Below are 24,237 nucleotides of genomic sequence, written 5' to 3'. Positions count from 1 at the left end.
CCAATCTGCTGAAAGTCACCCCAGCTGGACTGAACCCACAAATTACATTCAAGCTCACCAGGTCAGGAGAAATGAAAGAAACAGTAACCTTGACCTTTGACCTCCAAAATCGAAATCAGTTCATCCGCGACTAAGAGTGGTTATGTATGCCAAATTTAAAGTGCTTCCCTCTAGGCGTTCAGGGATATTGCATTCACAAGAATCGATGGACAGACATGAGGACACAGTCACCTGACATTGAACCTTTGACCTCCAAAATCTCATCAATTAATGTGAATGTTTTTGCAAACTTTGAAGAAACACAAACATGGGCGTTGTGATAAGATGGTGCTGTCTATCGTTGTTTCTGAAATCAACAATACCTTCTAAAGTTGAATAGCTATTGCGTACCCGGTAATATAGAGAAGAGCTCTCGATGCCACTGTAGGCGGACAATTTAGAAAATTAAGTTACTTTACACTTTAAACTGTTACATCTCCTCTGAATTACCATCTGCAATTTCCAAGCCTCGTTGGCATGCCGACCACCACCTACAGCAGGTAAATCACTAGCTACCTATTCATGAGAACCTCATACCTTTTACCAGGTTCAGGTGGTTAATAGTTATGGTCAAATGAAGCTTCATAAAGCTTCTGAACTATGTTCTCATTTTCTGAACGCATTCACTCAGTAGTGTTTTATTATTGTTGTGCATCTGTGATTGCCCTAGAGGTCTCTCAGTCCAGCACCTCTCCCGCTCATCTTTGTTAGTTTACACTGTCCGCATAAATCACTGACACCATACCTCACACTCATCCATGCATACACCTTGCATACATGTATACAACCTTTGCACACGGTCTTTTGTCTCCCTTTTCATGGGGTCATGACAAAGCATCTAGTGTTGATCTAGCCTTTGTGTGAGTACATATGTCTCCACAAACATTGTTTTTATTAAGATTGACGACCAAATGGTTAGTTTTTCTGAGATTTTCCCAACCATTGCAATGCCTTTCATAGCCTCGTTGGCGCAGTAGGCAGCGCGTCAGTCTCATAATCTGAAGGTCGTGAGTTCAACCCTCACACGGGGCAGGTGTTTTAAAAAACTAAAAAACACTACTGCTGCTAACAGTGACAGGTGGTTGAACACAAGCACATGAATGAAATTGTCATTCTTTGGTTATTTCTGAGATTGATACAATGAAAGGAATTATTTAAGAGTCGTAGCAAACCAATGAAAAGGGTTATAGAACATATGTGGTATGTCCTTGGACATACTATCCAAGCAGGGAGATGAGTACAGTATTTGGGTGCTAGCAAGATGGATGTAGGTTCCCCATAGGTTGTTCATTTAGACTTACCAGCAACATTGTTATGATATACGACTCTTTTTAAAGACTTGCGCATGGAACACACATGATATGATAGCATCTGAATTTGTCCATGTCCATACAAGCACGTCAAATGGACAACTCATCTAGCAGAATGTGCAACTCTACGCCTGAACAGGGACTTGAACCCTGGACCCTCAGATTAAAAGTCTGATGCTCTACCGACTGAGCTACCCAGGCTTCAAAAGCAAGTGACTGTGGAAAAAACCATCTGCTGAACTACAGATTAAAGTGCAAGTAAATGAAGACCATTGAGCTGTTGCCATGATCACGGTCTTCTGGACAGCAGGAGGTAGACCATAATTTGCACAATGCAACACCAAATGTTATTGCACAAACTGGTGAAAATTGGCCAAAAAGGTTAATTAAAAAGCTCAAAGTCACAACTCATCTGGCGACTAGCAGACTGTGAACATCCTGCAAACCTGCATGACAGATGACGTTAGCGAGCACTTTCTACATATCCCAGAATCAAGCTGTTGCCTTACCAGGGACTGAGCTGTGGTTTTCTTTTTCGCTGAAAACGTTGATAACCTAATGCAATTTTATGGCTCCAGACAAATAAACTTTACTGCTAGTTGGTACAATAAAACAACTCTCCCTCTTGATCAGCTTCCTCTTGACGGAAAAAATCCACCAGATGACTTGCCATCCAAGCAGGGAGATCAGCACAGAGATTTGGGTGCCATCAAGATGGATGTAGGTTGCCCATTGATCATTTAGAGATAGCACCCGCATGTTATGATGCAAACCTGCATGAAAAACAGTCACATTTCTTTTTAAAGACTTGTGCATGTTACTTAAATGATACAGTGTCTGAAAGTGTTAAGGATTGCCAAAGTGTACAATTTATCATGGCATCAAGCAAAATGTGCAACTGCATGCCTGAACAGGGACTTGAACCCTGGACCCTCAGAATAAAAGTCTGATGCTCTAACGACTGAGCTACCGATGCTTCTAAAAAGAGGGCTGTGGGAAAAAGAAGTGCCGTTATTGCTCCTAAACCCAACCGTCCCATTGTTGTCCCGCGTGTCATGGTTAACACAAATATGCCCGTTTCGTTATTTCGTTAATTATTTGGCTGCTGGCTTTTCCTCCTCTTCCTCATCCCAGTCAGTCGCCGTAGTTCTAGTGCCAGGCTGAGACTTCGCTCCCCAGTGTGACGTCATCGCCGAATAGACTTAATAAACCAGCGAATACTAAAAATTACCAAAAATCGACTTTTAACATTATTTGGAGACATTTAAAAAATGATATAAATACATATCTTGAGTGCTTTTTGTACCCAATAATCAACAGTGGTGGTTAACCCGCAACATTCTGAGACCAATTAATGCAAAGAAAGGACTGGAGCATTTATTGGAGAGAATAAGTAGGCTGACACTGAAGTATTGAGACAACAGTGACTGAAAATCTAATTCAATCTACATATCGGTCTTCTTAAAGATCTAAATAGATTTTCTCACCTCAGAGTCATCTGGAGCACGTAACGATTAGCTTCTGTCCCTCTGAACCCTGAGTGACAATCACCCTGCAGTGAATGAGATGCAGTTCCCCCCCCCCCCCCCCCCCTCAGCCTAACCAAGACTATACTTTCAGGGATCATTTCTAGAGTTTCTGACTTGGGGAATGTGTTTCTAAAGTGTTTGGTCTCGCTGACCACGATGATGAGTCGTGATATTCCTTTCTGAGCGTGAGGCTGACAGAGAGTAATGATTCACTTCATATGTTCTCTGTCATTGATGATTGTTCTTTGCTTCTTTATGGAGTATTGAAGAAGGGAATATGTTCAGAGTGGTAGTAGCAGGTATGTGGAAAACTAACACGTGTGAAAGTAATAAAACATACTAAGCTTTCTATTTAACTGAAGTTATAGTCAGTCTTGAAGAATGTCCAGTCCATGCTGGACAAGGTTACTTGAAAGGGTTAACACCTACTTTCTTGACTTTGTAATGCCTTATGTCCGGTGTAAAAACGTAAACTGAGTTAAGCCATAATTCATTTTATTTCTACCTTTGCTTTTCCTACTTGACATGTCAAAAAGGTACATTGTTTGAAAGCCCATCTCTACACATCCATGTTCCACTCCCACAGGTGTTTCCACTTAACTAATCAGACTGTATGGCCTTTACAAGCTCAGCTTGATTGACATGTATTAAAGGGTTGGAACGGTACACTGAAGTCCCGGTGGACGGGATGGCATGTTGGAACGAGGTTTGCGTACATACAGCAAATACTTGAAGCCAGGTTACTCTACGAGTGGATACGGGGCATTGAAGGTGATGTGGAAATCCTGATTGATTCACTGATTTTTTGGCCCTATTTGTATTTGGATCTAAAGGCTTGTTAACCACTGTAGGGAGGAGACGTTGGACAGTTTTTTTTGTCTCGTTCCAGTGATTGGCATGTCTGGGTGATGGCGTTGGATATGCGTTAGCATGTTGGATGTATTTCCACTCACGTACCAACAACGCCGACCCACAGTCCTCGTTTTATCCACCACTTTCTCACTGTACTACTGGAACTGACTGGGAAACCAAAGTTTCCCCGTGGGTCGCCACTACTCGCCGTAGGAGAGGCTGCTCTTCCTTAGTGCTGCTGGCTCTGACTCATATGAAGGGAAATATGAGGCCAAAGGTGAGAGCTTGCAGAACAAAAAAATCTGAACGTATATGTTTAAATTATAGCCGATAGATATCAGAGGTCCACCCATTACCTTAATTTTTATGCGTTGTACTTTTCCCTTGCGGGTGAGTTAGGGAAACTGTTACAGCATAGCAGAGTTTTCTGTCCACCTCCACACGCGTAGTCTTCTCTTCAAGCAGACTTACTGCCTCCTGGTCTTGTCTTGACCTGGTTACCACTTTCTCATTTTTGTGTGGCAGCACATCCAGCTGCAAGAGATTCTCAACAATCTGGAAGAGCTCCATGCTGGAAGGAACAGTGGACGTCAAAAGGTACTGTTGCGGCCGTAGCTGTTGCTCCACGATCCGTGCTGGGCTCTGAAACGTTCCCCCCCAGTCTGGTTCGAATGGTGAGTGTTCCATCTGGTGGACCGAGCTTCACTGGCTCTATGGGGGTGAGATGTGGATGATCAGCACCAATGGGAAGGAGTGGGCTGGCGTTCTCAAACTGCTGAAGGGAGAGACCTGCCAGGTACTTCTACCTCTTCTGCAGACTGACTGGATAGGATTGATCCGCCAAGCCTAGGCAAGCTAACCCGTTACTCCGATTACTGCTAGTCAGTATACTGTATGTTTAGCTTATACAAGGTAAAAGACAAATTAAGACTTAACAGGGTAGTCATCACGGTATGAAGTGTTACCACATGGTTGCCGATACTTAACGTGTGCAACCCAGTTATTGCCTGATTTTTTTAGATCACTAAAGTGACATGTGGTGCTGTTTTCTACCATAACATTACATGTGTCCATGTAAAGCGAATAAAAGCCTTTTGTTGGAGGTGTTTTTGCAACTTTAGTGTGAAGATTATAAAGGTTTTATTATCATGAATTTCAGTCTTACCTTGGAAGCTTAGGGCTCCTGCACACTGCCTGCATGGCGTGAGCGTGTCAGCTGAGGTTAGAATGCCTACCGTATTGGTCAATACTGTTAACATGAGAGAAATAAAAACAGACACGCCACACAGCAAACGCTATGTTGACTGTTGAGGAGGACTAAACTAGGACTGTGTTTTAAGCTTTCCATGGCTTTCCATGAGAAATGGCATGATGGGAAAGGGTCTCTCATCTCTCAAGGTCCTTGCATAGGACTTCTGTTGTTCTCGGTAGGCCTGCCTATGAACAGTGAGTCCTGAGGCGTCGCTCAAGGACACGTCCAGCTGTTTTCATTTGCCGGAGTTTGTAGGGGTCCCCTACTGGAGCTGCTGGACAATGATGGATGGATGGAAGCAACCCTGTTCATTAGCTCATTGTATTCTTGCAAGACAGGCTTATCTGTAGAAGGCGCTGTAGCTTAGTGGTTAAAGCGCCTGTCTTGTAAGCAGGAGATCCTGGGTCCAAATCCCAACAATGTCTCATTATCAGTTAATATTTATGTTATCTGCACTACAAAGTGTATATATTTGTTATTTATTTTTGCTAAAGTTACTTATAGTTCTCAATGCAAAACACACACTAACCTGCTTGCAAAGAAGTAAATGCTTTCACACGCTACAGCCCATAAACATCACACTCTTCCTCACACGATAGGGATAATTCTAGACGCAATATTGTAACCTAGAACAAAAAAAATTTAGAAGGTATTCCTACTTATGTAATGTTTTATCTGAGGTGTATAAATTGGCTGCTACAATTTTAAAAGGTGCATGGAAGGGATGTAGAGTTGGTTTAGAGGCATAATCTGTGGGTTGGGTTTTGTGTTTAGAGTGCATGTAGTTGGGTTTTTTAGGTGCAACAAATTATGTGCTTCAAAAATCTTTATTTTTCTGGTAGAATTGTTCTGTGCAGGAGTGCAAGTGGAGCACTGGCACTCCCAGTTGTCCCAGAAAGATTTTCAACCTCATGATGTGGGTACATAGGAATCTAAATGATTCGGAGCAGGAGAAAAGGGCAACATGTTCGGTTTTGCTCTCTCCTGTGTCCTGTGAATTTGTTAGGTAGGGATCTAATGTTCGGCATAGGAGTTTTCTCAAACTCCTACAGGTCTCAAGGTTGTGAGATTAGAAGTCACAGCCAGCCTGACTCATTGTTTTTCACACACACACACATCTCAGCTGATTTTTTCAGTGGTGAATCTCTCTCTGGGTCATGCTGCAAGCCTGCTGCATGAGGCCAGAGATGTGATTTAACCCCTTGCTGACTTCATGTCAGAACTAAACCTACATTGCACTTATTTTGTCTTATCAGAAAAGATGACATGTTTGTTGAAGATTTTTTTTTTTTTTTTTTTTAAAGAAGATACAGATGAGCTTGAGTGTGCTTACATATACTGGCATGAATATAGATGTGCAGTAGAAGTAACCTTGATAAGAAGAGAATGTTTTTCAGAATCCAGCACTCATAAGCTCATATCTCTCTTTTGTCTAAACCTCACACAGATCAGTGGAGAAACTTGGGACAATGTGTCCTAGACTGTGACCAGCTGACTGACCGGACTGAAACCGTGGAAGGGAACGTGTACACCTCCCCCTCCACGGGAGTTTATCCAAACTCCTGTCACACGATGGCTGCCGCTGTGACCGCCGCGCGCAGTGTGTTCCAGCAGAAAGAAGCTGACACACACACACACATTTTTGAATAATGTTGTGACCGTCTCTCCCTCAGATATCTCTCCGTTGCTGTCCCAAGTGCCGACTCACCTGTGGGCAGCGCATAAATATGACGTGGGTCTCATAAAAATTGTCAGCCTGATGTTATCACCGCGCTCAGACTTCAGGCCCAAAAAACCTCAGTACCCACTGAAACAAGAAGCGATTAATGGAATCAGGCCGGTCTTTAACTCTCTTTTGAAAGCAGGAGTTATTGTTCCATGTCCTGATACACCTGTTCGCACGCCTATTTCCCTGTCAAGAAAATTTGTGATAAGGGAAAACCGGTCGACTGGCGTTTGGTTCAGGACCTCAAAGCAGTAAATGCAGCGGTCCACGCACGTGCTCCCAACGTGCCAAACCGTACACTAAACTCAAGGAATTCCAGGGGGGGCACAATATTTTTCTGTTGTTTATTTGTCTAACGCTTTTTTCAGTGTTCCAGTGGACAAAGACAGCCAATTCTGGTTTGCATTCCTGTTTGATGGTAAGGCATACACATTTACATGTTTAGGACAAGGAATGGTCGAGAGCCCTACCATTTACAATGAGGCACTGAGAGAGAGCCTTGAAAGCTTAACCCTTTCCCCAGGCTCTGCTCTCCTCCAATATGTTGATGACTGCCTAATGTTATGTCCAACAAAAGCTCAGTGTGAACAGGACACTATTGCACTGTTGTGCCACCTGGCAGCAGAAGGGAACAAAGCTAGTTTAGCTAAACTGCAATTTGTGAAAAAAGGAGTGCATTTTTTGGGTCATGACATTTCAGCGTCAGGGAAAAACATTGTCCTCATCTCGGATTGAGAGATAGTTTTTCTCCCAAAACCTGGAACAAAGAAACAAATGATGTCATTTCTAGGAATGTGTTCCTATTGTTATGTTTCATCCCAAATTATGCTTAGTTCAACCTTTAGCTGACATAATACATGGCAAAAATCTATCTGCACATGACCGCGTCACGTGGACGATCGAAGCGAACCAGGCGTTTGTAAGTCTTAAAGAAGCTTTTCAAAACCATCCCACTTTAGGTTTGCCAAACCCTAAACTTCCATTCACTCAGACAGTGGGTGAACATTTGGGCTGCATGACGTTTGTTCTCTTGCAGCCTCACGGTGACAGGCTCCGGCCTGTGGCCTATTTTGCTCCATTAACATTGTTAGTGCCACATGTAGTTTCTCTGATCCTATTGGAGCAACAATCTTCACAATTATCTGCAGCATGTTATCTATGGTATCACACATGTCTGCTTGATATGCCTAATGTCACTGTTAAACATTTTACAGTGCTTAACCCTGCTTCTCTTATGCCTATGCCAGGAAAGGGAAAGCCACATGATTGTTTGGCTGAGTTGCAACACACCTGTGCTCCGCGCCCAGATCTGACTGACACACCGGTGCCAAACTCAGATCTGGTTTTGTATGTGGATGGGTCAGCCTCACGCTGCCCTGACACCGGACAGGGACAGGTAGGGTTTGCTGTAGTATCAGATTCAGAAACCTTAATTGCTAAACCTCTTCCCAAACACTTCTCTATGCAGGCTGCTGAACTCATTGCTCTCACTGAAGCATGTAAAGCTGGCTGAAGGTTCGTCTGTTACAACCTACACAGACTCCAGGTACGCCTTTTGGGGTTGTACATGATTTTGGGGCATTGTGGAAACACCGAAACATCCTGAAGTCTTATGGTAAGCCCATTTTGCATCACCAATTGATCAGTGATCTTATTTCCATCTTAGCTTGGCTAATACAAATGTTCTGCACACACACAGTGCAGCTGACTGATCTTTCACTTGCAGAATCAGTAGCTGCAGAATACAGTGGAAAAGAGCAGAGTGCACCTTTAAAGAGGATGTCTGGCAGGGGCCGGATCCAACACCTTGCCTTCCACACCATTTGTTCACACATTTTGCAAAGTTGGCACATGGGCCCATGGGACCATGTGTCAAAGGGGCGAGTGCTAGTATTGTTAAAGAAAACATGGTACACAAAGGCCTTCACATCATTTGCAGAAAAGGAAAATTTTGTAAAGCAGGCATTTGAACATATCATGATGAAATTTGTAGATCTCACACCGTCACAGGTGAAAAAGTTTTGTTTGGTGATGGTTGGTCAAAATGGGTGGAGGTGTTTCCCGCTTCAAAACAAACTGCTTCAGTGTTAGCAAAAGCTCTAAATGACAGAAATTATTATATTATATATTACTAATAATATCAAGTCGGTTGTCAAATGATAACGGCACGTTAAGAACAAAACTATGTACATGTGAATGAGGGTAAGAACGCGCAGTAACCTCAGTCATTTTGAGATTCTCTTCGGCAGACCGCCAAGTGTGGGGATAGAAGCTCCTACAGCACCCCTTCCCTCCACAGCTCTGTGTGAGCATGAGATGTTGCAATATTGTGTACAACTGTCTTCTGCTCTCTCTGCCATAAGAATCCAGGTTTCTGCTGCCCTGCCCCACCCTGCTGAGGGACCGCTCCACACGCTGCAGCCAGACTTTGTGGTCGTAAAAAACTTCAGGAGGAAAAACTGGCAATCCCAACGCTGGCAAGGTCTCTTCCAGGTTCTTCTGGTCACCCACACGGCAGTGAAGGTTGCTGAGCGGGTTCCGTGGATCCACGTATCACACTGCAAGAGGGTCCCAGCGCCAGAGGACGAGCCAGTCCCGCCAGACGCCTGGAAATCCGTGGCCTGACAGACTAAGTTCTGTGCCACCAACGCTGCAACACAACTCACCAGAAACGAGGCAGTGGTAAAGACTGACTCCAACGGTGTGTCACGTGCTGGTGGACGAACCTCTGACACCAGAAGAAATCCCGCCACCAGAAGCAAGACAGCCGGGTCAACAGCCTGATCCTGCATCAATTATCCAGTCACCCACACGCACAACACCCCTGAAGCAGCAGACTTGCTGCAACGATGGAAGGGCACAAGAAAAGACAGACGTGGTATCCGCCTCACATTGTGGGGGGTTCAAAATGTATTCTTGTTCTCTGTGTCTTGTCTGTGTCTGTGGGGGTATCATTTTTGTTGTTAGACAGATATGATAGAGATAAATCTGACATCATTTATTCTAACACCACTTCTTCTCCCATTAAATGTTACTACAGATGCACGGTACACACGCACACTCAGTTTTCAGTCATCAAATAAAGGGGTAAAAAGAGTAGAGCGCTCTTCACCTTTCTCTAGACAGTATTGGAAACCGGGGTACGAGAAATATAAACAAAGCAACAACCTTAAGACAACAGACTTCATGGTAGTAGCTAATGCATCAACTACCTTTCTGTTGTAACCATGCGATTACTTTCAGTCCAAAAATGACAAAATCAACTCAAATGATTAACATTGTGTAAAATAAATGAGTTCTTTCTTCTGACAAAGACAACGCATTCATATTCCAACGTATGACTGGGTTCAATCAGCAAATTTACACGCGATGTAGGGATCAATGATTAATGTTGATTAATGATTAATTGTTTCCCCACTCACAGAAACGGGCTTCACCCATAAAACCACTCGTGCTAAACCTAATTAACTATTTGTGCACTGACTGCATTTTACTTCAAGAGCTTAATGTAAAATGATGAGTTACAGTAGCAAATTTGTTTCGGGAATTCTTCCGTGGTAGGGTTTAGTTAATAACGCACATGATATTGATAAGATACATGAAAGTTTGGAAAATCTGACCGCCGTCATGTTTGCGGGGTTCAGCGATTTTCCTAAAGCCTTGTGAGCAATGCGTAACATGTTACTTCAGAACCAGATGGGTCTAGATTTACTGTTAGCAGCTCAGGGGGGGGCTCTGTCATGTATTAGGTGATCAATGCTGCACATTAATCCCAGACATTGAAGGTAACCTCACTGACACCGTCCATCAGCTAAACCAACTCGCCACTAGTCTTAGGGCTCAAGATGTCCCTCACACTTATTCGGGGGGGATTGGGGCGCTTGGATATTTGGGGAGGGGTGGAAGGCTTGGATGGGGAATATTGTGGTTCCAGTAATCTCTGTGATCTGTTTCTGTTTTGAAGCATTTGTTGTATTATCCCATTAATATGAATGATTATTTTCTTTGTTTACTTTTGAAAGGGTTCAGTATCAGGCAGTGCAAGTAAATGATGATGATCTTGGTCTGTTTGATCTGCCCACCTACAAAGACGACGAATTTAACTCAGACTCAGCTTCCAAATTTCAGTAGTTCCTGATTCATAAATTCCATTTTACTTCTCATCTTTCTTTTAGACTAAGATGTAGTGGTAGCTTAAACTAAGAGGTTCATCACAAAAACATTTTTTTTGTCTTTTCAGTAATTTTCAATTGTGTTGTGATTAGTATGTAATCAAAAGGGGGGAATGTAATGGGAAAATTACATGTAACCAATGATTTTCATATTAATTATTCATAATAATATCTTCAATGCCTCTCAGAGTATTTGGTTCCTGTATCTGTCCTCAGTGTGATCTCTTTGTAGGAGACAACTGGATATGTTATGACTTTGCATTTTCCCACCAAGGATAGATGACGTGGAGCCTGACAGAAACAGTTGCCTAGAACGGTGTTTATCATAGCAGGTCCCAGGTCGAGACCAGAGCCTATCCAAGAGACAAGATGTCTTTTTTTAGCTAAGATAGAATGACCGGTCAAGACACTTGGACACACGAGGGGCAGATTCAGAAATACGTAAGAGCTCCAACTGTCTGCCTGAGGTCCACTGATTGTTATGTTTGAGATTAAACTGGTTTCCAAACAAGGGTTGGTTTTTCTCTGGGGGCACTGCATATAAAGAAGTGTATTACTGATTGTATTTACCAGAATGTGTAATGTCACCTTGTTACTCTGTTGCATTGTGAACTGCCATTCTCGTCATTTTGTTTGATTGTTCTCTCGAGAAAATAATTAAACTCTTTCACCGAATATCCAAACTTTTAATCCAGTCTCTAGCCTGTCTTTAATTTGTTTCAACAAGGTCTCTCCTTCATTCAACAAATTCCTCCCTCGCTGAACAGAAACTTCCACAACACGATGCACGTGGAGCTGCCCGTTGCCCAAACTGTCAACGGACCTGAAGAGACATGGCTGGCAGATTTTACCGCCAGAAATTGTCCTAAAAACTGAATGATCTGTGAAACCTCGTTGGGTTCCTGGTATCAAAACGTTGTTATAATACTTGACAAGATAAAGCCATACAAAAGTGTAGCAAGATTTGCACTTTTGATTGGCAGAAAAACAGCAAGGACAAAATATTGGCCCTGTGACAATGGGGGAATAGGTGAGGCCTTGGATTTGGAAAGCGGCACACCAAGTGAGAATTACCGCGAGGGTTGGGACTGGGAAGACTGGCGTTTCGGCTGCTCTCGAGAGTGGGCTGTACTTACTCTGGTTTCTCTTCATAACACACAAGTCTTTCGCCTTTTACTAAAGACTTCCGTGGAGAGGAACGCCTATGAGTTGAAATTATTTTTGGTGGGCTTTGCTGTTTGGCTAAGCCTTTTGTACTTGTGAAAAACAAATGTGCTCTCCAAAAGGAAACTCAGATTCTTAAACGTAGCCAAAATGTGACAGCATGGGAATATTGCACGTTGGCAGGAGCTTGACCAATTGGGAAAACCAAAATTGCCGTCTTTAACTAAAACTTTTTGTGCTTCCCCATGAAGCGCTTGGACGGGGGTGCTAAGCAGCAGCTATGTCCATTTAAAATTACTGGACCGTGACAACTGAGAACCGTCCGGGGAGGTCGCATCTGACAGCATAGAGGTGGTGGTCATTGCTTCTCGGCCTTTTGGCTAAGATCAAGTGTAGTATCTGTTCTTATCAGTTTAATATCTGATATGTCCTCTATCAGGGGACAACATATTAAATGGATTTTTAGCAATGGGAGTTGAAAAAGGGGCTTGCTCCGTTCACTCCACGCATCAACCCTGTGATGTTATGGATACATTGGGTTAAGAACTCCATTACCCAGCATGCCACGGTAGTGGAAGCCGGAGGCAGGGTGTGAAATAACAGTAGTAGCCATGCGGGTAGCACAGCAGCGTTGTTCGATGAAAGCTGTTGAGTAAAGTATGTTCAACCAGCAAATACGCCTCGTCTGCTTATTATAAAGTCTAAGCAAAGCAACACATGGTGTCAGAAGTGGCCGCGAGCAGCTACGGAAGGAAGATTTGTCGCGGGTGAAAGACGGAAAAGAAAGAAAAGTCTCCGGTCGCGTAAAGGTGATGAACAGCAACATGCTAGGAGAGTTTGCTACGGCGTGTGATGGCTACAAGTGGCAGTGGAAGTGAAGCGGGGGACGAGGGACAGATCGTACAAGTAGAAGAGGATCTTGTGCCCGAATTGGAGGACATCCAGCAACAAGAGAGGGCTGGGGAAGTCCTGATACCCCGACGTTCAGTAATGGAGAGGCTAAGTCCACCCACTTCCATGCAACTGACTGGTAATCTTGCTGATAATTGGAAGCGTTTTAAGCAAAGATTTAATATATATTTAGCAGCAAGCGGAGCAGGGGGTGAGGACGAAAAATTGAAAGCTCACATCCTTTTGCATGTTATGGGAGAAGATGCTTTGGACATATATAATAGCTTTCAGCTGGATGAAGCTAATCTGACATTAGCAGATCTAATGACAAAGTTTGAAGAGTACTTCGTGCCTAGTCAGAATGTGACATTTGAGAGGTATAAGTTTTTCACCCATGATCAAAAGCAAGGAATACCTTTTGACCAGTACTTAGCAGAGCTTCACATACTAAGCAAAACATGTGAATTTGGCACCCTGAGAGATTCACTAGTGAGAGACAGGATTGTTTGTGGCACAGTGGATAATGCACTTAGAGAAAGACTGCTCAGAGAGACTGGACTTACACTAGACAAGTGTGTCACTATGTGCAGAGCAGCGGAAACCACTCGAGCACAAGCAAAAGAGCTTCGGAGAGGTGAAACTACAGTGCATGCAGTACATAAAGAGCTGAGGAAAAAGACAACATTTACCAAACAAAAAGATCAGAAAGAGAAATCTGAAGAATTCAAATGTGGTAAATGTGGAGGCAGCCACAAGCCAAAATCATGTCCTGCCTATGGAAAATCCTGTAACAAATGTGGAAAGAGCAATCACTATGCAAGATGTTGCAAGTCAGCTTTTAAACAGAAAGTTCACGCAGTTGGTGAGGATGAAGAGGAGGATGATGAGTTCATCGTAGATGTGGTACGTGCCCATAAAACAGAAAAAGAGGAATGGATTGTGCCAATAGAGGTGAATGAGACGATAATACCGTTCAAGTTAGATACAGGTGCCCATGTAAACCTGTTATCTTTTGAAGACTATAAAAAATTGACAGTGAAAAGTAAAATTCATCCTATAAAAACAAAAGTGACAGGATACACTGGAGAACGGGTTCCTGTTAAAGGCGGATGCATCGCAACCTTTAAACACAGAGGCCAGCAGATAAGAGCATTGCTGCTGATCGTGGATACGAGTGCACAACCAATTCTGGGACTCAAGACATGTACAAAGCTCAATCTGGTTAAAAGAGTGTTTGTTGTGACATCAGATACTGCAAATGACCATGACTCACTCATGGAGGAGTATAAGGACTGTTTCGAAGGACTTGGATGTCTACCTGGAGAACACAAAATTCGTGTGGATAAAAGTGTGCCTCCTGTTGTGCATCCTTGCAGGAAAATTCCTTTTGCGCTGCGTAGTAAACTGAAAGAGGAGCTAGCGCGCATGGAAAAATTGGAGGTCATCAAGAAAATAGACGAACCAACTGAATGGGTCAGCTCGCTGGTTGTTTTGCAAAAGAAAACAGGTGCTCTGAGAACGTGCTTGGACCCAAGGGACTTGAACAAAGCGATAAAAAGGGAACACTTTAAGTTACCAACCAGAGAAGAAATCATGGCACAGTTTGCGGGAGCTAAATGGTTCAGTAAACTAGACGCTTCGTCAGGGTTCTGGCAGCTGAGGCTGGACGAGGAGAGTTCGAAACTGTGCACATTCAATACACCTGAGGGCAGGTACAGGTTTCTTCGTCTGCCGTATGGTATTTTGTCAGCACCTGAAGTCTACCATAAGACTATACACATGATCTTCGAGCACATACCAGGAGTGGAGACAATGATGGATGACATCATAGTCTGGGGGTCGAATCGAGAAGAACATGACGAAAGACTGAGACAAGTTTTAGACAAGACAAGGGAAGTGAATCTGAAACTTAACAAAGACAAATGTGAGTTTGGAGTGAAAACACTTACCTTTGTGGGAGATGTTGTCAGTGAAGAGGGAGTGAAGCCTGACCCGAGAAAAACGTCAGCAATCAACAACATGGAAAGACCAAACAACAAAGATGAGGTCAGACGTTTTCTGGGAATGGTCACCTATCTGGCCAAGTTCGTCCCACAGTTGTCAGCGCAGTCAGCACCTCTCAGGAGTCTTCTTGAACAGAAGAATGAATGGATCTGGTCTCATGAGCAGGAGAAATGTTTTGTGAAACTGAAAGAGACTCTGACACAAGAGCCCGTGTTAAAGTTTTATGACCCAGAAAAGAGAACAAGAATCTCAGCAGATGCGTCACAGTACGGCCTGGGAGCGGTGCTGCTGCAGCAATACGACGAGCAGTGGCTACCTGTCGCCTATGCGTCCAGAGCCTTGACAAGCGCGGAGTCCAGGTACGCTCAAATTGAGAAGGAGCTATTAGCAAGCATGTATGCATGTGAACGCTTTCACCAATATGTCTATGGTCAAGCTTTTGAAGTAGAAACTGACCATAAACCTCTGGTGTCCATCATGTCCAAACCTCTGAATGACTGTCCTGTGCGGATACAACGCATGCTAATCAGGCTGCAAAAATATGACGTGCACATGATATATACACAAGGGAAATACATGTACACCGCCGACACCTTGTCTAGAGCAGTGGATAAAGGGGAACGTACGGACAGCGAGAGCAATGCAGAAATACAGGCATACGTGGACATGATTGTGACAAATCTGCCAGTAACAGCTGACAGAACAGAACAGATAAGGAGAGAGACAAATGCTGACGAAACTATGAAAGAACTCAAGCGTGCGATACTGAAAGGATGGCCTGAAAACAAAAAGGATTGCCCCATGAACATAAAAGACTACTGGAACTGCAGAGCCGAGTTCACTGTGGTAGATGACTTAGTGTTGAAGGGGAGCAAGTTTGTTATTCCATCGTCACTACGTAAACAAATGCTCCAAAAGATACACGAAGGCCACCTCGGAGAAGTCAAGTGTAAACGACGGGCAAGAGAAGTAATGTACTGGCCGAGAATCAACCAAGATATCAGCCAGACAATAGCGTCATGTGAACTTTGTCGCATCCACAGGCCAAAACAACAAGCTGAGCCGCTGATGACTCATCCGGTGCCCCACAGACCTTACTACAAGGTTGGAACTGACCTATTTGACTGTAATGGAAAGAGTTACATAGTGGTCACTGACTACTTTTCAAATTATCCAGAAGTTGGAGCGCTGCAGTCAATATCAAGCAAGGCAGTCATCAGCTACCTCAAAGCTGTCTTCGCCAGACATGGTGTCCCATGTGAAGTGTTTTCGGACAATGGGCCTCAGTTTTCCAGCAGCGAGTTTGCTGCCTTTGCCAAAGAATGGGGGTTTCAACACTCTACGTCGAGTCCCACCTATCCCAAGTCCAACGGCTTAGCAGAAAGCTCAGTGAAAACAGTGAAAAGCATGATGAAAAAAGCACAGGACAGAGATGACTTTCAGAAAAGTTTACTGATCTATAGGAGTGCACCTCTACAGAACGGGCTATCACCAGCCCAAATGCTGATGGGTAGACGCATTCGCTCTAACCTACCAATAAATGAAGACCTGCTGACGCCAAAAAGTGCTCACAAAGTAAGAAAAGTAAAGGAGGAACAGAAAGCGAAACAAAAACATTGGTTTGATCGAACGGCAAATCAATTACCGATGCTGAAGCCTGGAGACATGGTGCGTCTCAGGGACATCTCTACAGGCACATGGAGACTAAAGGGACAGGTGGAGGAGGAAGTTGCTCCACGCTCCTACAGGATCCAAGGCAAGGCAAGGCAAGGCAGCTTTATTTGTATAGCACATTTCAGCAACAAGGCAATTCAAAGTGCTTTACACAAAATCAGTTAAACAGATAAAACACAAGTAAAAACAGTTAAAAATCACAAGCATTAAAAACCGGTAAAACACATGAATAGACAGTTAAAAACAAAGAGAAACATAAAACACAAGAATAAAATTTACAGTGCAGCATAAGAAATTTAAAGAAATGATTAGTCATTTAAAGAAAGGCAGCATCAAATAGAAAGGTCTTCAGCCTTGATTTAAAAGAACTGAGAGTAGCAGCGGATCTACAGGTTTCTGGGAGTTTATTCCAGATATGAGGAGCATAGAAACTGAAAGCTGCTTCACCCTGTTTAGTTCTGACTCTGGGGACAGAAAGCAGACCTGTCCCAGATGACCTGAGAGGTCTGGGTGGTTCATAGTGTAGTAGCAGATCAGCAATATATTTTGGACCTAAACCGTTAAGTGATTTATAAACTAGCAAGAGTACTTTGAAATCAATTCTTTGAGACACAGGAAGCCAGTGTAAAGACTTCAGAACTGGAGTGATGTGATCCAGTCTCTTGGTCTTAGTGAGGACTCGAGCAGCAGCGTTCTGAATCAGCTGCAGCTGTCTGATTGATTTTTTAGGGAGACCTGTAAAGACCCCGTTACAGTAGTCAAGTCTACTGAAGATAAAGGCATGGACAAGTTTTTCCAAATCCTGTTGACACATAAGTCCTTTAACCCTTGATATATTCTTAAGGTGATAGTAGGCTGACTTTGTAATTGTCTTAATGTGGCTGTTAAAGTTCAGGTCTGAGTCCATGACTACACCAAGATTTCTGGCTTTGTCTGTTGTTTTTAACATTGTTGTTTGAAGCTGAGCGCAGACTTTTAATCGTTCCTCTCTTGCTCCAAAAACAACCACCTCAGTTTTTCCTTCATTTAATTTCAGAAAGTTCTGGCACATCCAGCCGTTAATTTGTTCGATGCACTTAGTCAGTTTTTGTATTGGACTATAGTCCCCTGGCGATAAGGTTATGTAAATTTGTGTGTCGTCCGCATAACTATGGTAACTTATTTTGTTTTTCTCCATAATCTGAGCCAGTGGAAGCATGTAGATGTTAAACAGAAGAGGCCCCAGAATGGAGCCTTGCGGAACTCCGCACGTCATATTTGTACGCTCAGATGCATAATTACCTATAGACACAAAGTAATCCCTATTCTTTAGGTAGGATTCAAACCAGTTTAGTACTGAGCCAGAAAGGCCAACGCAGTTTTCCAATCGGTCTAGTAGTATATCGTGGTCGACCGTGTCAAATGCAGCACTGAGATCAAGTAATACTAAGATTGAAATTTTGCCATTATCTGTGTTAAGGTGGATGTCATTAAAGACTTTGACAAGAGCCGTTTCAGTGCTGTGGTGTGGTCGGAAACCCGACTGAAAGGTATCAAAACTGTTGCTTAGTGACAAGAAATGGTTGAGTTGTTGAAAGACTACTTTTTCAATGATTTTACTTAAAAACGGAAGGTTTGATATTGGCCTATAGTTGCTCATTAGTGACTTGTCTAGGTTGTTCTTTTTAAGAGTGGCTTGATTACTGCAGTTTTCAGGGCCTGTGGAAAGATACCTGAAAGAAGAGATGTGTTCACAATCTGTAGAAGATCAGAAGTCAAACAATTGGAAACATTTTTGAAAAGTCCCGTTGGTAGAACATCAAGGCAACAGGTCGAGGTTTTCAGATGTTGAATAATGTCCTCCAGGTTTGTATGGTTGATCGTGTGAAATTCTGTCATATTGGAACTATTTTGCTTGAACACTGTGACAACACATATCCTGGACTTGATATGGAGGCACTGACTGTTTGTCTAATCTTTGAATTTTGTCTTTGAAGAAGGAGGCAAAGTCATTGCAGGCCTTGGTAGATAAAAGTTCAGATGCTACTGGTACTGGAGGGTTGTTAACCTATCAACAGTAGCAAACAAAGCACGGGAATTATTATTGTTTCTAGAGATAATATCAGAGAAAAAGGACCTTCTTGCATTCCTCAGTTCCAAATTATAAATGCGAAGTCTCTCTTTATAGGAGTTATAATGGACCAGGAGATTTGTTTTTCGCCACCTTCGTTCAGCTTTCCTACACTCTCTTTTTTCTGTTCTCACCAGTAGGACATTTCTCCATGGAGATCTTTTCTTACCAGATACAACTTTGACCTTAGTGGGAGCAATGGCATCAATAACATTGTGATTTTACAGTTGAAATTATCTACAAGCTCACTGACTGATAGCCCAGAGAGGGCTGGTGTGGAGGAGAAAAGCTGTATAAATGTGTCACTGGTGTTTTCAGTGATATACCGTTTTCTGATTATCTTTGTTTGGACACTTTTGGGCACAGAGATAGTACCGTTAAAGAAAACACAGGAATGATCTGAGAGAGCAACGTCAGTCACCACAACCTTGGAAATGTTCAGACCTTTGGAGACAATCAAGTCCAGAGTGTGCCCCTTATTGTGGGTGGGCTCCGTCACATGCTGAGTCAGTCCATAGTTCTCAAAAACACAACACAGCTCTTTTGTCCCCCTGTCCTGGGGGCTGTCAACATGAATGTTAAAATCACCCGCAATGATTACACAATCAAAGTTAATGCAGATAATAGACAGCAGTTCAGTGAAGTCATCAATGAAGGTTGCACAATATTTAGGTGGCCTGTAGATATTTAGAAACATCGCTTGAGGGGAAGATCTTAATTGAAGAGCAACATATTCAAAAGAAACAAAATTTCCATAACATATTTGCGTACAGTGGAATGAGTCATTAAACAAAATGGCGACTCCACCTCCTTTCTTATTCACTCTATTCTCACTCATAAAACTGAAGTTAGGGGGAGCTGACTCGATGAGAACAGCAGCGCTGTTATTATGGTCTAACCAGGTTTCAGTTAAAAACATAAAATCTAGATTGTGCTTAGTAATAAAATCATTGATTAAAAATGATTTTCCTGCCAAAGACCTGACGTTTAGTAAGGCTAGTGTTAGTGTGTTTCATTTTTTGGGACAGGCTGTAGCTGACGAGGAATGGATGCTAAATTTGCTAAGTTTGCAGTTAAGTGCTTATTCACCATTCTTTTCCTATTACCTATCACAACAGAAATTGAGGAAGAATTGAATCCACAGGGCCGGGCTTGTCTTGAAAAGAGTCATTAGTATCACTAGTCCTGCAGCCAGGCCCGGCACATATCAGATAGTGCTTGCCAGATTTTGCACACAAGCGTCCTTATCAGTCTGGGGGGAAGGAGTTTTCTGACATCCTGGTAGTGGTGCTTGGCGTTTTACTTTTGCCCGGGGTTGAGCCATGGGGGTAGGAAGGGGTGCATAATTGATGGGGGAAATAAGGGAAAGGGTGTGTGGAGACATCAGTAGAGACAGCGATGAATCCTCAGAAGGTTCGGGGTTGGGAAGGTTTGAGGGGTGCTGGACGGGTGAAGAGGGGAGTGGAGGTTCGTGTCTCTGCTCTCTGGTCTCCCATGGTCAAATCTTTGCACAGGCGGGGGCTGTGCTGGATCACTGCCGCACTTTGTTGTGTCTTCCTTTTGTTTTGTGACCTTGGCAGAGGGAGCAGATGTGTAGCGCAGAAAGTAAAGCAGATTAGAGGTGAACAGCTTTACTCCTGGCTTGTTAAGGGAAAGTCTATCTGCTTTAAAAAGATGTCTGCGCTCCCAGAAATGTTTAAATTGTCAATGAACTTCAGAGAGTGGACGGTACATTCAGTTGAAAGCCATTTGTTTAGTCCAAACAGTCGGCTGAATCTCTCATCTCCTCTTCTGACTGACGGTATAGGACCACTGATAAACACATTTGCGCTTAGGGGGGTGACTGTGTCAAGCAGTTCCCTAAAGTCCAGTTTCAGCAATTCAGACTGTTGCTTTACAACATCATTTGACCCTATATGCAGAATAATGTTCTTCACAGTTGGGTGTGCTGCCACGATATCTGGGATTTTTGGGTCAAGTCAGACACCATGTCTTTGGGAAAACATAGTATTTTGGTGTTTTTACTGTTTTTTAAATCTTTTACAGCAGAGTCACCCACAATCAGGGTTTGAGGCCCAGTTGTTAGCTTTTACTTTTTGAATTGCTCTCAGTCCTTACCCTGCTGTGTGGTGATGAGACGCAGTCCCGGTCATCAGATGACTGTCCAGCGTCTTGCAGCAGAGGAGCAAATCTGTTATCCAGTTGCACACCAGGTTGTTGGGGGGGCATTTTGTTGCTTATTTTCCCTTTTGCAGCTGTCCACGGCTGTGTCCTACTAGGTACAGGGGTTGAAGAGGCGCTCTGCCCAGATGATAATGCAGGCCAGCCGGTCATATCACAAATCTCAGGGCGCTGTGCCCGGCCCGTTAGTCGTCCTCCCATTTCCAGGAAAATGATTTACTCTTAGGCTTCGCACCAGACAAGTTCCAGGGAGGACCGCCACTTGTTGATTTATTACCAGTTCCACCCTCCTGTTTCTTTGTAGTCTTGTTGGTGCTAATTAGCCGTGTGTTAGCATACTTCTGTCCATTGTTATGGGTCCATGGTAAAGTGGTGTCATTTCCACAAGATCCGTTAACTTCCACGTTCACTTCTAGAAGGTGAACCTTGGTTTCCAGAAGTGCAATCTTCTGAAGGAGTTTGTAGTAGTCTTCTACGGAGAAAGGAGGCATCTTGCTGCTAATTAGCTTTAGCTACAATCACTGTAGGACAGGCTTGAGCTATTGGTAGGCCACGCTCACGCAGAAAATTTTTAAAATATGGCAATAGCCTACTATGTCTACAAAAAATGTATAGTCCAGTGTTTTTGAAGTGTCCAAGAGCCGCTGCTCATAGTTCTCAGGAAAAGCACGATTATCAGCAAAAATATGCAAGCAGAAGCAGGAGCAAGCAGCAAAGCGTCTGCACTGTAAGAAGCAGGAAGACGGAGAATGGAGTGTTTCTGAGGAGGAACCGCACGGATCTTCAACTACAGCTGACTGAGAAGGACAATACAGCACAGGAGACAGTTCAGCGGGACACAGCTGAATCTATGGAGCTAACTGACAGTGGTCTCACAGCAGCGTCTGCACCACCAGCTGTTGAGACACCTTCCAAACTGTCAAAATTGCCAGCTGTGGAGTACAGGCTAGACCTAAGAGACATGTTCAGCCACCTAAACGGTTGATTGAAAGTGCTAAAGTGTTTAGTTTATTTGGAGGAGCAAATGCAACATGGACCTTTAAGATGAAAAGAAAAAAAAAAAAAAAAAAAAAAAGTTTAAACGAAACATTTGTTTACATGTATAGTTAAGAACTTGAAGATGGCTATGTTTCTACGGGGGTAAATGTTATTTAGTTATAGAGGTAAAGATTGTTTTATTAAAGGGGGAAAGATGTGATGTTATGGATACATTGGGTTAAGAACTCCATTACCCAGCATGCCACGGTAGTGGAAGCCGGAGGCGGGTGTGAAATAACAGTAGTAGCCATGCGGGTAGCACAGCAGCGTTGTTCGATGAAAGCTGTTGAGTAAAGTATGTTCAACCAGCAAATACGCCTCGTCTGCTTATTATAAAGTCTAAGCAAAGCAACACAGACCCGGTATTGCAGCATCGCTGGGAACGGTGCACCCATCTTCTGTCTTGTGGAAAAACAATTAACGATGCACGTTGAGCTGCCCGTTGCCAAAACTGTCAATGGACCTGAAGAGCAATTGATATGAGTTGATCAAAAATTGTTATATTTATTGCTGATTTGAAAACTATTTACATGACAGCATCGAGCTTCAGATCAATGGTGTTGTCATGGTAACAAACAAACTATATACAGAACGTTTTGCAACAATTAATACAACACATGCTGTTGCAATTATGAAGTAAAATGTAATGAAAAAGAGTTTTCATATTCAATATAAACTTTCTTTTTTTAACTTTTATTTTTTATGATCAGTGTGATTTTTTTTTTTTTTGGTTCTTTTTTATTTTTTTTATTTCCACACCAGGTATATGTGTGTGTGTGTGTGTGTGTGTGTGTGTGTGTGTGTGGGAGTAAGAGAGAGACACAGAGAGAGGGGGGGCGGGGGGGCAGGACAGTAAAAAAAAAAAAAATCTCCGATGGCAGAGACGCAACTTGAGTCGCATTTAAAACAAGCAGCATGTCTGAACCCACGTTCACCCAGAAATCTACTGGTTACTATGTAAGGACTACAAACCCCACGTTCACCAGAAATCTACTGGTTACTATGTAAGGACTACAAACCCCACGTTCACCAGAAATCTACTGGTTACTATGTAGGACTACAAACCGAAGTTAAAAACAAACCTGAAGCTGAAGAAACCCTAAACGTTAACGGAACAGATCTGCAGACCGAATTGACTGACGGAGCAGGAGAGAGCGAGAGAGAGAGCGAGAGAGAGCGCATTTCTCCATGTTCTGTGTGTGTGATTGATCCGAGCGGGGTTGTAGGCGGGGGGGGGCGCTGTGATTATCACAGAACGCTGCGCGGCCAGTTGAGGAGTTTTATTCAATCCGAGCACGGATATTGACTCATATTACGGATAATACTTGTACTCGGCAAAAGTGCTTTAACCGTACGGATACTCGTTTCAGCGGATACTCGGATCACCCCTAGTGTATATGCAGTAATATAAAGAAAGTTGATGTCATAATGAATTGTGATGATGACATAATGAATAGTGATGATGACATAATGAATGGTGATGATGAATCAAAAAGAAAGTTGATGTGTATATGCACAAATCTAACCCCACGCATCGACCGGTATTGCAGCGTCACCGGGAACGGTGCACCCATCTTCGTCTTCTGGAAAAACAATTAACGATGCACGTGAAGCTGCCCGTTGCCCAAACTGTCAACGGACCTGAAGAGACATGGCTGGCAGATTTTACCGCCAGAAATTGTCCTAAAACTGAATGATCTGTGAAACCTCGTTGGGTTCCTGGTATCAAAACGTGTTATAATACTTGAAAGATAAAGCCATACAAAAGTGTAGCAAGATTTGCACTTTTGATTGGCAGAAAAACAGCAAGGACAAATATTGGCCCTGTGACAATGGGGGAATAGGTGAGGCCTTGGATTGGAAAGCGGCACACCAAGTGAGAATTACCGCGAGGGTTGGGACTGGGAAGACTGGCGTTTCGGCTGCTCTCGAGAGGGGCTGTACTTACTCTGGTTTCTCTTCATAACGCACAAGTCTTTCGCCTTTTACTAAAGACTTCCGTGGAGAGGAACGCCTATGAGTTGAAATTATTTTGGTGGCTTTGCTGTTTGGCTAAGCCTTTTGTACTTGTGAAAAACAAATATGTTCTCCAAAGGAAACTCAGATTCTTAATGTAGCCAAAATGTGACAGCATGGGAATATTTGCACGTTGGCAGGAGCTTGACCAATTGGGAAAACCAAAATTGCCGTCTTTAACTAAAACTTTTGTGCTTCCCCATGAAGCGCTTGGACGGGGGTGCTAAGCAGCAGCTGTTATGTCCATTAAAAATACTGGACCGTGACAAAACTGAGAAC

At 43.2% G+C, this 24,237-nt stretch overlaps 6 non-coding genes across 6 annotated transcripts; 5 read left to right on the top strand and 1 right to left on the bottom strand.

The window, feature by feature from the left end:
* The first annotated feature begins 998 nt into the window (after positions 1–998).
* Positions 999–1,071, top strand: trnam-cau (transfer RNA methionine (anticodon CAU)). The gene has a single exon. It is a non-coding gene; the product is annotated as a tRNA-Met (tRNA).
* A 406-nt stretch (positions 1,072–1,477) lies between these two features.
* Positions 1,478–1,550, bottom strand: trnak-uuu (transfer RNA lysine (anticodon UUU)). Its single transcript has one exon. It is a non-coding gene; the product is annotated as a tRNA-Lys (tRNA).
* A 1,403-nt stretch (positions 1,551–2,953) lies between these two features.
* LOC116676317 (small nucleolar RNA U3) lies at positions 2,954–3,169 on the top strand. The gene has a single exon (XR_004328642.1). It is a non-coding gene; the product is annotated as a small nucleolar RNA U3 (small nucleolar RNA).
* An 8,843-nt stretch (positions 3,170–12,012) lies between these two features.
* LOC116676319 (U5 spliceosomal RNA) lies at positions 12,013–12,129 on the top strand. The gene has a single exon (XR_004328644.1). It is a non-coding gene; the product is annotated as a U5 spliceosomal RNA (small nuclear RNA).
* Positions 12,130–12,404: 275 nt separating this feature from the next.
* On the top strand, positions 12,405–12,596 carry LOC116676316 (U2 spliceosomal RNA). The gene has a single exon (XR_004328641.1). It is a non-coding gene; the product is annotated as a U2 spliceosomal RNA (small nuclear RNA).
* An 11,290-nt stretch (positions 12,597–23,886) lies between these two features.
* On the top strand, positions 23,887–24,000 carry LOC116676318 (U5 spliceosomal RNA). Its single transcript, XR_004328643.1, has one exon. It is a non-coding gene; the product is annotated as a U5 spliceosomal RNA (small nuclear RNA).
* Positions 24,001–24,237: the final 237 nt, after the last annotated feature.

This window comes from Etheostoma spectabile, unplaced genomic scaffold (assembly GCF_008692095.1).
Source record: "Etheostoma spectabile isolate EspeVRDwgs_2016 unplaced genomic scaffold, UIUC_Espe_1.0 scaffold00003018, whole genome shotgun sequence".
Taxonomy (NCBI): Eukaryota; Metazoa; Chordata; class Actinopteri; order Perciformes; family Percidae; genus Etheostoma; species Etheostoma spectabile.
The sequence above is the reverse complement of the archived record's forward strand: the minus strand, read 5'-3'. Positions and strand labels throughout refer to the sequence as shown.